The sequence below is a fragment of the Elephantulus edwardii genome, unplaced genomic scaffold, assembly GCF_000299155.1.
Source record: "Elephantulus edwardii isolate Elephantulus edwardi_28Jun2011 unplaced genomic scaffold, EleEdw1.0 scaffold00108, whole genome shotgun sequence".
Taxonomy (NCBI): domain Eukaryota; kingdom Metazoa; phylum Chordata; class Mammalia; order Macroscelidea; family Macroscelididae; genus Elephantulus; species Elephantulus edwardii.
The window spans coordinates 1,981,798-1,994,862 of NW_006399858.1; positions in this window are offsets into that span (position 1 = coordinate 1,981,798).

The window sequence follows — 13,065 nt, forward strand, 5'->3', positions numbered from 1 at the left end:
TTCTATTATTATTTTAATGAAAGTTTACCGAGAAGTTAGATTTTCATTCATTCATTGTTACACATTTTTCCCACTCTCCCTCTCTTTCCCCTCTCTCAGGTCATTGTTGTACAATTCTTAAGGGAGTGAAAAATCTCAAGTTTGTGGAGGTAAGTCAGATGAAATTTGACAAATGCATTCACACACATAACTCATAGTCAGCTTACTTCTTCCTGGTTGGAGCCTCAGGCTGCTACTAACACACTGGTCCCCTTCAGTTCATATAGAGTCCCAGAAGGATGAGGAATGCCTTCCATGACTCCTCCCCAAAATGATGATCTTTTAATAAGGCAAGACAGGGTGGACCTGCAACAGAAGAAGAGGGGTGAGCATCATTTCTAGAAGTACTCTTAAATGCAGATTGAAGTCAGCTCTTTAACACATAACTGTAAGTTTACTCCATCACCTAGCCACTGGTCCGTAGCACCAGTTTTTCCAAAACCTCTTCCTGGACCTTTTTCCAAAATGGGACTAATTTGGTCATGTTAATTCCACCTGTAATTACCATTTACTCAAATTTTGTTGTTTAATCTCATCATCATAACAGTATTTCAATATTAAACAATGCCAGACAACTTGAAAATGTTCAATTTCTACTCAGATCAACTTTCTACACAATCTTACTCAATTATAAGTGAATTCTTGGCTCATCTCAAGTCAGAGTAAACAAAAATGCAAAACTTTTCTAGTGATCTCTCTTTATTTTATCTGTTTACCAAAATGTTTGATGACCGAGATACATCCTCCTGGAGATTTTACACATTCCTTTTGTGCTACTTGTCCCTGAAATATTTCTTCTCTTTCTGTGACATAGTTCTTCATTCCATCAACTCAACCACTGAATACATGTAGCTAAAGATACATAGCTTCAAAAAAAAAAAAAAGATACATAGCTTCCATCAAGTAATGTCTGACTCATGACGATCACACATAGAACAAAATAGAAACATAGAATAGAACAAAAAATAAAACACAATAGTTAGTGTCATTCTTGTAACCTGTGGTTCCTCTAAGTGCACCACCGTGGATATTGGGCCAATTAATCTCGCTGAGAGTCCTTTATCGGCCTTCTGTTTCACCAAACACGATGTCCATCAGCAATTGATCCCTTCTGAATAAATGCATCCAACATACATAAATTAAAATCCATTGCCACTATGTAAGGTTTTTATTGGCCAATTTCTGGTAGGTTAAAAGTAGCACTGTCAACCTAAAGGTGTGCGGTTTGAATCCACAAGTTGCTTCTCAGAAAAAAAGATGACAATCTTCTCCCATGCAATGTGCAGTTTCTGAAAATCCACTACAGAGTCAGTTATAAGTCGATGTGTCGATTCTGACTCAATGGCACATAAAAACAGCAACCATGAGCGGTCATTCCAGAATTTGAAATACCAATGGCGTAGCTTCCAGGAACATGAAGGCACTACAGTACAACAGCTGGAAAGACACTTGCAGGTGATCATGTGTGAGGAGGAAGACATGGAGGCAGAATCTGCAGGGTGCTGCATTAACTAACTGAAAGGCCATTGGCCACTCTGATAGCTTGAATCCATCAGTGACTCCATAAGAGAAGATGGACAATCTCCTCCCATATGATTTATACCTTCTGAGCCCAGTGAAGGGTCACCTGTGAGTAAGTTCCAACTGGGCAGCATGGAGAGGGGAGTATGGATCAATAAGATGCACATAGACATACTGTATAACATCAGAGTATAAGAAACTTGTTTATGATTATAGAATCTCTGGATAATGCAAACCATTAATGTCCTTGCTATAGCCAAAGGTTTTTAGTTCATGTCAATCCAGAGAAGTTCAATCCCATCATATATACAGCAACCATGGGTCAAGAGCCTACACAAGGACAGCTCATAACATTTGCAGTTATAATCCTAATGCCTTTTGTCACGGATGAATCGGTATCCAGAATAAATTTCCATTCAACTTTTCTCTCCTACATATAATATTTATATTTTCTTCCTATTTCTTATAAAAGTAATTACTGTGTGATATCTTTATAGTATTTAAATGTTTATGCTTCTTTTTCTTATTCCTAAAACAGTGTACTCTGAAATGATTTACGTGGATATACGTGCCAAAGCCAAGACCGTTGTTAAAGCAGACGGGACATAATATGGTTCCGTTTTGTTCCCTAGGTCCTTTTCCCTGGTTTGAATTGATGGTCTGTGATTTACTAGCTTGACTTCCAGAGTCCTTTGTGTTTATCTCTCATCCTCCAATCCCCTGATGGTGCTACTGTGCAAACCTTGTCCTTAAAACAGGAAAACGTTTTGCCATTCTGCTCAGATGGAGGCTGCAGTGCACACTTCGGGTGGCTGAAATTTTCCCTTAAATGAAATATAGGAGCCATAACTCAGTTTCTCTGGCAATGAACCATAGCGGCCATTCATCAGGATAGGGCAGGCATTTATCTCCTCAAATACTCCACGGCAGATGGAAATAGCATCTCTCTGCCTGTCAAAATAAATAACCCAAATATTGCCCTCCTCCCTAAAGACCCAAACAGATCAACGACCATAGATGAGCAAGAGGCAAAACCAAACTGGTCAGCTGGAAACCTCGGCTCCCACTCCTGCTTCTCCACCCTCAGCCCTGGAGGTTCTGATGCAGAGTGAGCAGGCACCTTAGAACTAAGGCTTCTAGCCTTGGATCTTCCTCAGGCTCTTTGGAAGGGTCCCAAAACTTAGGTGATGGCTACTTCTTTTTAACATTCATATGCATCATTCCATTCATGTACATTTTGTTTTATGCAACTATTTCTGTCTATTGCGCTTTATATAATTAATTACTATTAATACTATGAAGTATTCATCTTGCCCAGTGTTAAAAAGAGCGGTTTTAATTATTCAACCCAAACATAAACTCCTCCACGGATTGGTTTGGAATAACAAGAGCTTCTTTAATTTACAAGCAAATCAGAGAGTAATAAAGTGGAGGGAAATGTACATTTTTTAGTAATGAATCTCCTTAATTGGAGCTCTGGTGCACAGGAAGCAGCCGAGCCTCCCTGTAGGTTTAAATCCACCAGTGGCTGGACAGGAGGAAGATGGCATGGCCTCTCTTGTTAAGTTTTATAACCTCAGAAACCCAGTGGATCTTCACTGAGCATCAGAACCGACTTGATAGTGGTTTAGTTTTAAGTTTCTGATGCTGCAGCCCTTTTAAAACTGTTATGTTACATTTGAGAGGCACCTAAAGCTACTATATAAAGGTTATCATTATCTCATTACCTAAAGAAACTAACCTAAACCTGAATTCTGGAAATAATTCTATCGAGCCTTTTCTCCCTCTCTATTGCCAAGGAGGAGATCTTATCAAAATTTCACCTCTTTTATAGCTTATTATTATAAAATGCTGATCATTGTTTGATGTTCCTGAGTTGACTAAAGCTCATGGTGACCCTATAAACAACACATCAGAACCTTGCCCTATCCAATGGTATTCTCATAAAAGGCACCATGCTTACTAGCCAATCAGTTTTTTCTTTGCACTGGAACAAAATCTCTGCTTTAAAAAGAATAAGTCATAGAAAGATTAATTGGCATAAAACAGTCCAAAAAGACAATGTTCTGTATCCTACATTGATGAATAGACTCAGGTCTTGAATGATTGCAAGCAACCATCTATGGTTCAAATATTGGTTTCTTCCTGTCTTAAAGCAGAGGAGATAGGTAAGAAAAGCAAAGATGGACTGAAGCAACTTGCCCAAAGTGTTAGTGGATGTCGTGAACGCCAAATTCCATGATGGTCTTGCTGTATTATGGAGAGGTCAGTAAAATGCATCCTGTTTCCATACCTTTCCAATCTATATATGGAACAAATCATCGAGGAGGCTGGGCTCTATGAGGAGGAATATAGTATCAGGATTAGAGGAAAACAACCTGCTTTATGCAGATGTAACAACCTTGCTTGCTGAAACTGAGGAGGGCCTGAGGCATTTGCTGCAGAATTTCAAGGACTTCAGCCTTCCATATGGATTGAAGCTCAACAACAGAAGCAAAAATTCTTGCCACTGAGCCAATCGATACCTTAATGATAGATGGATAGATAGATAGATAGATAGATAGATAGATAGATAGATAGATAGATGAGAGATTGACATTGTTAACAATTTCAACTTGCTTGGCTTCACAATCAACACTCTTGGTAACAGCAAATAGGAAAAGAAAGATGAATTGCATTGGGAAAGTCTACTGTCAGGGACCACTCCAAAGTACTAAAGAGCAACAATGTCAGTCTGGAGACTAAGTTGTACCTGATCAAGACCATGGTCTTTGCAATTATTTGCTCTGCATCTGAGAGCTGGACAGATAGTTATTCTAAAGATTATAGAAAAATTAATGTCTTTAAGTTGTGGTGCTGGAAAAGAGTGTCAAATATACCTTGGACTGCTAAGAGAACAAACAGATCTGTCCTGGAGACAAAGATTTTTAAGCTCTCTGTTTGAAATTTGGGAATGTTGTAAAGACATCATGCTTGGAAAGTGGAGAAACAGAACAACAGAGGAAGGCCCTCAACGAGATGCATTGACTCAGTAACTGGAATGATGGGTGTGTCAGAGACAATGAAATTGGCTCGGAACAGAGCAGGGTTCAAAGCTGTCGTACACAGGGTCACTCTGAGTCGGAGTAGACTCAATGACACATAAGAGCAACAACAACAGAACAAAACTTGAAAAAAGACAGATTTACAGATCTGATGGAAAGTGATGAGATGCTAGAAACTATGATCAACCCTTAATCACTTATAAACATGGCACAAAACTCAGTGCTGTAGCAACACTGTCAGCCAAATAGTAGGCAGTCCCAGAGTGACCAGATCCCCAGGAAGATACCACTCTTTATAATAACTAACTATGCAAGATCAGAAGAGCAGCACATGTCTGAAGAGAAAGCCCAGAAAGTGTGGTGTATACGCATTAGTGGAAATGAAAATTAAGGCAACAAATGGAAGAGTTCAATTACATTGGAGATATTATAATTAATGGTATAAAACAAAATGTGTGTGAATGGTTGGATGGAAAAACAATTTGTTTTGTAACCTTTCACTCTGCTCACAATAAAGAAATTTAAAAGTAACAAATAATTAAGGAATTTTATTTTGTTTATTGTAAAATTAAGACTTTTTAAAAAAATTAAGCAGCCTTAAAAAATCCTGAGAGGTTATAGTAAGAAGGAAATGATGACTCATTGCTTCATTAACTTCACCTTAGATACTTTACTACTAATTTTCCTAAAAGTTCAAAACCTTTTATTGGATTGGTTTGAATTGACAAAACAACTAACCTCCCTGAAAGAGTTTATAAATGGGTAAATTAAAAGCATTGTCTTAGCTGAGTTGTTGTTGTTGTTACTGTGGTTGAGTTGGAACCTATTACATTGCCCAGATGATATTCTGAAAAAGAATACAAATAAGAAACATGGCTAGAGGGATTGTCTACTTTCATCCCTCTGATCTAGGCTCAAATGCTTGGCTGGTTGTAGAAAACTTTTGATATTAGAGCCAATCAAGTTATGTTTGAGTATCTCTTTGTGAAAGGAACTATGGGTTATAAAAAACAACTTAAGCACAATTCTTCACATGTTCACTGGAAGCATAGCTGTGGATGCTCAACTATTAAAATCATGGACCCTAAATTGTTTCCTTGGAAACTAGATCTTGGTATATTTGCTAGAATATTTTTAGTTGTTTGGGGTTTTCTATGTGCCTTTAAAAAGACAATATTGATTAATGTGCACTTACATGCATACAAAGTTTTAGGAAAAAAGCATCTTTCAATGCATGAAGTTGTCAAGGATGATCACAGCTCTACCTTCAACATGGAAGTTGGAATCCAAAGAGACATCGTAGGTGACTTTCTTCTGAAACATCATAGCTCATTTTCTTCTGAAGAACTGGATAATGACTGAATATTATGTAAATACTCAAAACCTTTTAATTGTTCTCCAGCATCTGTACACTAATGTCCACAGGATTCAAATACACTGACTATCATGAAGCAGGTATAGGATGGATCAATGTTCCATTACATTACACTATGTATACTCTACGTATATTTTAAAGCATTACATTATACCTTGTAGGCCACCATGGGTCAACTTTATGGCAACTAACAACAACGTTTCTTTTTTATATTTAATTTCGGAAAGGAAGGCAGAAGAGAAGAACTAAAAGCTAGTCAAAACCGGTGCAAAGCAAAAGGAGAACATATATTTATGCATTACTCTCATTCATCCAAGAGGCCAGAGCTTAGAATGAAGTTTAGAAGAAAGAGAACATTGCAAGCTGGAATCCTAGAGCCAAAAGACAAAATAAAGTCAGAAACCCACTAGTGTCAAGTTTAAATCAAACTAAAAGTTCAAAAACAAACAAACAAAAAAAGTAGAGAGATTAGAAAGCCTGAGACAGAGGTAGAAGCTGCCTGTTTCGTAAGGGCACCTGTGGTTTTCAGAGCGCCCCAGCTGTCACTACTCCTTTATATCCCCTCACCTTGGCTATACTTACTCAGTTATGATGCCAGTCCAAGTTTTCTCAGTGTTTGGGTTATAGACCTATCATCTGCTGGGCCCATTTAGCAAATGATTTTTTGGAACTCATCTGATCCCCTGTTTTGGGTGCCAAAAATTTAGACATTTGTAGAAGAAAAATAGCTTATTACTGATAATGTTCTTAAGCTGAGAAGCCATAAAGCCTTTGGTAATATCTCTTGTTTCATTCATCATACCAGGCATTCTAATAGTTGCTTGAGGGCAAGGAGCACTGATGACAAATGACTTGAAAAAAATACACACACACTCACTCACATGCATACACACACCCCACTAACACCCTCAACACTACAGCAATAACAAGAACAATAGAAGCAGGCCCTTTCTTCTACTATACTGGTTTTCCTCATTCTACTGCCTCCGCTGATAACTTTGCAAGTCTGTACATTCCATAGAGCTCCTGAGCATTAATGGAAACAGCCTTTTCTTTATTGCCTCATACTAAGAATTATGACTTCATCATTCACAAAGAAAGTACATACTATTAACCAGAAGGTTGTTCCGTTTCTTTCTTTCATAGTGGAAAAGGCTTAGTTCACAATGTGGTTTTTGGTTTTTTTTTTATTTGAGGTTGCATCTATATTTGCCTCCTTAAGTAGAAGAGCTAAAGGAGAGGAAGCAGGGAGCAGGAAGCCCTTGAAATCAATTGACTCTATGGAAAACGAAGGACCTAAGACATCCTTCATTTGCTCTAACCATAATCCATTGGACTTGCGTTTTGTGCTCAATCTAATCAAACCTTCCCCAAGGGAAAGCTGATTCTTTCAGACTCTGTCTGTGCTCTGAGAGCTAAAGCCACATGGCCTGCTTCAATAAGTCCCCATTACTGGTGACTGCATTGGTTTCAGAGTCAAATCCCAGGGCTCTGGAGATGGATCATTCAATCTTCTGAGTAATCAATCCCGAGAGATGGCCTGCTGTGGGTCAGGGCAAACTGGGGCCCCAGAGAGGGAGGACATTTGCTACAGCAAACACATAAGCTTGTGTTTAGAAGCCTCGCTACAAATACTTGGAAGGGAGAGTAGGAAGGTGTGAAAACAGGAGCAGAGCCTGGGTATGAGGGTAGAAGATTCCATCCCAAATAAGTTTCACTTAAAAAAAGAAAAAGGTCACTTGAACCCTTTCAAAAACCTCACACCCTGCAGTGTCCTTTGGGAAACCGGAGCCACCCAGTGTGTTGTCACATAGCTGACCCACACCCAGAGTGTTAAGTGTCATTGGCTCGGTCACAGAGAAATGTCATCATCCTCTCCTCCTGGCTGGAGTCTTTAAATAGCCGCTCTTATTTACGGTGTACATAGTGTTAATGTCCTTTGGTTGCTCTATTTTCAAGGATGGAGAAGCAGTTGCTAAGCATTTCTAAATGACAGCCCCAGGGTTCATTAAAAATATGGCAAACATTTGCTAAGCTCATTAAGTGCAATTTTTGAGTGTGTGTATCAGATTCCTCCTCTGCATGTTCTGCGTGACCAAACATCTATTAACCCTAATCCCATTGATGAGCCTGATACATTCAAACCAGCAATTAGACAAAACAAAAGGGATATTTATGGAGAGACTCCTAAATGGGCTTTCATATTGGTCTAAGCTGCTTCAAAACGACAGTTTAATTCCCCTTGGTTAATCCCTGGCTTCCAGCACTCCCTTTGTTTGATTATAGGCTGTCAGATTTAGGGATCCTGATTGAATCAAAATCGAGGCAAACTAGAAACACATAATAATTACACCATTTAAACACCGTTGCCTACCATATAAGCAAACTGGAGCACTCTACAAATGAAGTCTCCCTCATACAAAAGATTTCTAAATGTACCGCCTGTACAATGAGAGCCATCCAATATGAATGAGGTGGTTGTTTCCCCGGATCCTTTTAAAAAGTCTGCAGTTGATGAATCTGGTGGTAAAATACCATACATTAAATCTGTCGACGAGGCAAAAATATTTTAAGACGGATCACTCTCCCCTTCCTCCCGACACGGGCTGGCCTCCAACCCCGACCACAGCTGTGGACTGGTCTGACCCACAGTGGTTAATCTGAGCACCAGTTCTCATTTGGCCGTTCAAGCTTTCCATTAACTCAGGCCATGGCGGTGTTATTATTAGAGGCGGAAAGGATTCTGCATCACTTACATGGTGTAAAGCTGGGCAAATAAACAAGTACTGACTATGGATGTCTCCCAATCGCACTGGGCCCCAATTTTTTAATGCGTTCTTTCAAATGGCAAAATGACCCTTCTCTAGCTTGTAAAACCTCTTTGTTTTCCCTCAAAAGGAGGAAACTCCCCAAGAGGAGTGGACTTTGGACAGCGTCCTGCACCAGGAACATCATTTTCAAGTGGCTCTTGACCAGCTGAGCTTTTGCAAAGGGGAACTTTTATAGCCACAAAGGGTCATGTCTTATTTGCGTTCATTAAATTTCCTCTGGCTTTGCTCAGGCCTGACCAAATTCACAGCTGCGGAGGGAAAAGCCAACCCTTCACCATTCTTCCAGTCTGCTCAATGCTGGCCGCAGCCTCATTTGAAAGCCCGAGCAGATTTAGACCTCATAATTTAGTCTCTGTTGGAGAAGAAAGAATGGTTCTTGTCTGGTTACAAATGGATCTCCTTTTGCTGCAGGCAAACGTTCCCGTATTGTCAGCATTAGCACGGTGTTTGTTGACAGGAAGCGCTGCATGAGGAAGACAGGAGTACTGAGACTCGCCATGCTATATGAGAACATCGCCTAAGATGCAAAACAAGAACAGATACAAAGGTCACCAAGTGTTAGCTTGGCTGCGGCCAACTCAGGATCATCCTCATATTTTCTGTGCTCTCCCCTATTACTGTTGTTGTGGACCGTCGAGTCTGAATGGACTCATAGCTGACCCTCTGTGGGTATTCAACACAGGAGGACATTACCCACCCTTCTCCCACCAAGCAGCTGGTGGATTCGAACTGCTTGCCTTTGTGATTGCAGTGCAGCTTCTTACCACTAGGAATTACATTTTCTGGCATTCTTTTACATCCAGGGCTGTGGGTTTGAGAATTCCATGGAAAGGAATTCATTCAGAATTTGGAGACCAAAGAGAAATCTGCTCAGCATCCACTGAGGACAGATGACTTCCAGTCCCTGGTGTCTGATGAGAATCAGCTGTGCTGCTTGGCTTTACTGTGGGCCCTAACTTTCAGATTTCTTGAGATCCTACCAGGCCTTCTTGACCTCAGCTCCCAGCCCTTATCATGGATGTGCAAGTCTGCCCCTCTCTGGGTTAAGGTGCTTCAACTTGAAATATCTGCCTGATTAAAGAAGTAGATGTCCAGAGCAGGGGGAGGAGAGAGGAGAGCGGAGTTGGAAGGACAGGATCTGTAGTTTAGAAAATATATATACATATATATAAATATGTACATATATATATATGTGTGGGGGGGTGTGTACGTGTGTATATGTGTATATGTATATATGTATATATCCACATATATATGAATGGGGTGTGTGTGTTTGTGTATATATACACACACCCTTTCAACAAATTCTTATTGAACTCTGGTGATGTCCTATATCCTCTGTCAGAAACTCGTGATAGAGATGTTCGCTGACCCACAGTTCTTACAGGATGACAATAAGGACAGGGCGAAAGAGTAAGAAGGTACAGCTATCATTCATGAAGAGATTGACATACAGTGAATAACATTAGGAATACAATTTAGAGGTGGAGGAAAGGTTAGTGGAGAATCAAACAGACGTGAATTGCAATTCCAGCCCTATCATTTCCTAACCATTTGGCCTGAGGCAATCAAATCGGTTTACTTTCTCAGCTTCAGCTTCCCAATTCCTATCCTGTGGCATTGTTAGGAAATTAGAGAGAATGCGGGTAAAGCATCAGTACAATGACTACCACTCATGAAACATCATTTGTTCTTTTACTTCCCCGGTAGGCTTAGAGTGTTTTTAAAAAACAATAGACATATTTTCCCACCTTCATGTCCCAAGAATTTAAACAACATAATGTCTTATGTTTAAGAGAGGTGGAATAACTGATGAATGAATAATGGAAAAAATGAATATATGAAAACACCATAGTACATAGTTAATACATAGTAATTGAGTTATCCATATTATAATTGAAGTATATAATTAGTAGTGCGCAACTATTGGTCTCTACTCTTCTGGAGCAAAGAAGAGTGAAGAAAATCAAAGTCACATGGAAACATCTAGCCCTTAGCGGACCACACAAATCCCAAAATCCACAGTTCTAAGATAAGAGGAGCCAGACGGTGCCTGGCTGTCACTCCAACTTCTCTGAAAGGGATCATGCTAGGGTATCCTGGATAAGAGGAGAATAATGTAGAAGAAATATTTTTAAAAAATACTAGGCATTTCGGTTTTGTCAAGTGCCACAGAGTCGACTATGACTGATGGTGACACTGAATCTTGCCCTACCCTGTGCCATCCCTACTATCTCTGATATTCTTGGACTGATTACCACAGTCACTTATGTCAATCCATGTTATTGAGCCTCCTCCTGTCCTCTACTAACTGTCAGTCTTTCCAAGCATGGTGTCCTTTTACAAAGACTTGTCCCTCCTAACAATATGTCCAAAGTATGTGACACAAAGCTTTACCATGCTTGTTGCCAAGGACCACTCTGGTTGCACTTTCTCCAAGACATGTTTGTTTGTTCAATTGTTAGTTCATTCAGTGCTCTTCTCCAACACCACGACTCAAAGACATCAATTCTTCTGCCATCCTTAGCCATTCTTCAGCTTTTAGATGTGTAGCAAATGAGTCAAAAGACAATGGATGCACCTAAGATCAGGTCCACTTTATTCTTTAAACTGGCACCATTGCTCTTTAGCATTTTTACAGCAGATTTTTCTCAGTGCAATGAATCTTTTTATTTCTTGACTGCTGGCATCAAGTGTGTTGATTGTGGATTCAAGGAAGATGAAATCATTTACAATTTCAAACTATTGTCCATCTGTCATGATGTTGCCCAAGGCTACGACTCTTGTTGTTGTTGGTATGTGGTTGTTTTTGTTATATATTATTGGGTCACAGCTGACCCTCCAGTGAGTGGGTTTTCAAAGGCAGTGAATCACACAGGAGGAGACTGCCCATCATTCTAGCCCACAGACGCTGGTGAATTCAAACCGTGTGCCTTCACATTGGCAGCTACCACTAGGCCACCAGAGCCCATGCCTCAACTTTCATCCAAACAATAGACAAGCGTGTAGATGAACAATAATGTCATAGTTGTATAGCAACCAGCCATGTAAGATCAAAGAGCAATAGTTGCCCCAGAATAAGGGTCAGAAGTCAGAAAGATAAAGCAAAGGATGAATGAAGCAGCAAATGCATGGAGGAAGCAGGAAGAGTGTTATTACATTAGGTATTGTCATACTAGTTGCAACACAAAAGATGTATAAATTGCTGAATGAAAAAACAATTTGATCAATAAACTTTCACACATATTATAACTGAACATGAAAAAGAACAAATATCATTATTAAGCTTTACAAGGCACAAGTGTGCAGTGCACTAGCTGCGGGCCAAGAGGTTAAAGGTTTGAGTCCATCCAAAGATAGCCTGGAAGAAAGGCCCGGTGGTGTACTGAGAAATTGGCCATTGAAAACCCTGTGGAGCGCAGATCTGTTTTGACACTCTCATATACTTGGCATAAGTCTGATTCGGGGAGATGCTCACAGGAACAAGGTGTGTACAAACCCCAGCAGGATCAAAGACAAAGGGAGGTTTAGAGAAGAAATAGGGAGGAGCAAGCATTCAGGCCAGGCTGAGGAAGGAGAAGGATTAAAGTCTTGCCACTTGGGGGCACAGCAATGGCACATCAAGGTAACTAGTGGAACAGAATATCCAATACACCAACATGATCTCTCTCCAGGGCAACTTTGATTTTGTTGTTGCTGTTGTTAAGTGTTGTCGGGTCGAGTATAATCCCTAGCAACCCCATGATTGACAGAACTGAATCCTGGACAGGGTTCAGGGCAACTTGAGGCCTTTCACTGGAGATAAGCTTTTTGTGAGCTATTCAGTGAACTGCCAACCTTGAGATTCTATGAGCTCACAGGTAGGGAAACTCACACATCACACAAGAATGCATGCCCTGTGAATGACGCAGGCTTTCATTTCTGCCAAAGGAAATTAATTCAGAAAGAAAATGATAATCTACAGGGAGTAACGCCCACACAGTTATCACTCAAACGATCCCAAAAGGCTCTGAACGTGATTGGAACAGTGCTTCATAAACTTCTTTTCAGGGTTTTTTTTTGTCATCTTTGTAATTAGGAAAGACTTTTATAGTCTGATTGAATATGTTCAATATCTATTCAATTTTCTATTTATTTTTAAGACCAACCAATTGTTTCCTATTTTTTCCTCTCTAATTTTCATCCTTTTTTTTTTTCTTTTTTGGTAATTACATTCTTTTTTTTTTTTTAAATTTAGGTTGTTTATTTTTCATTT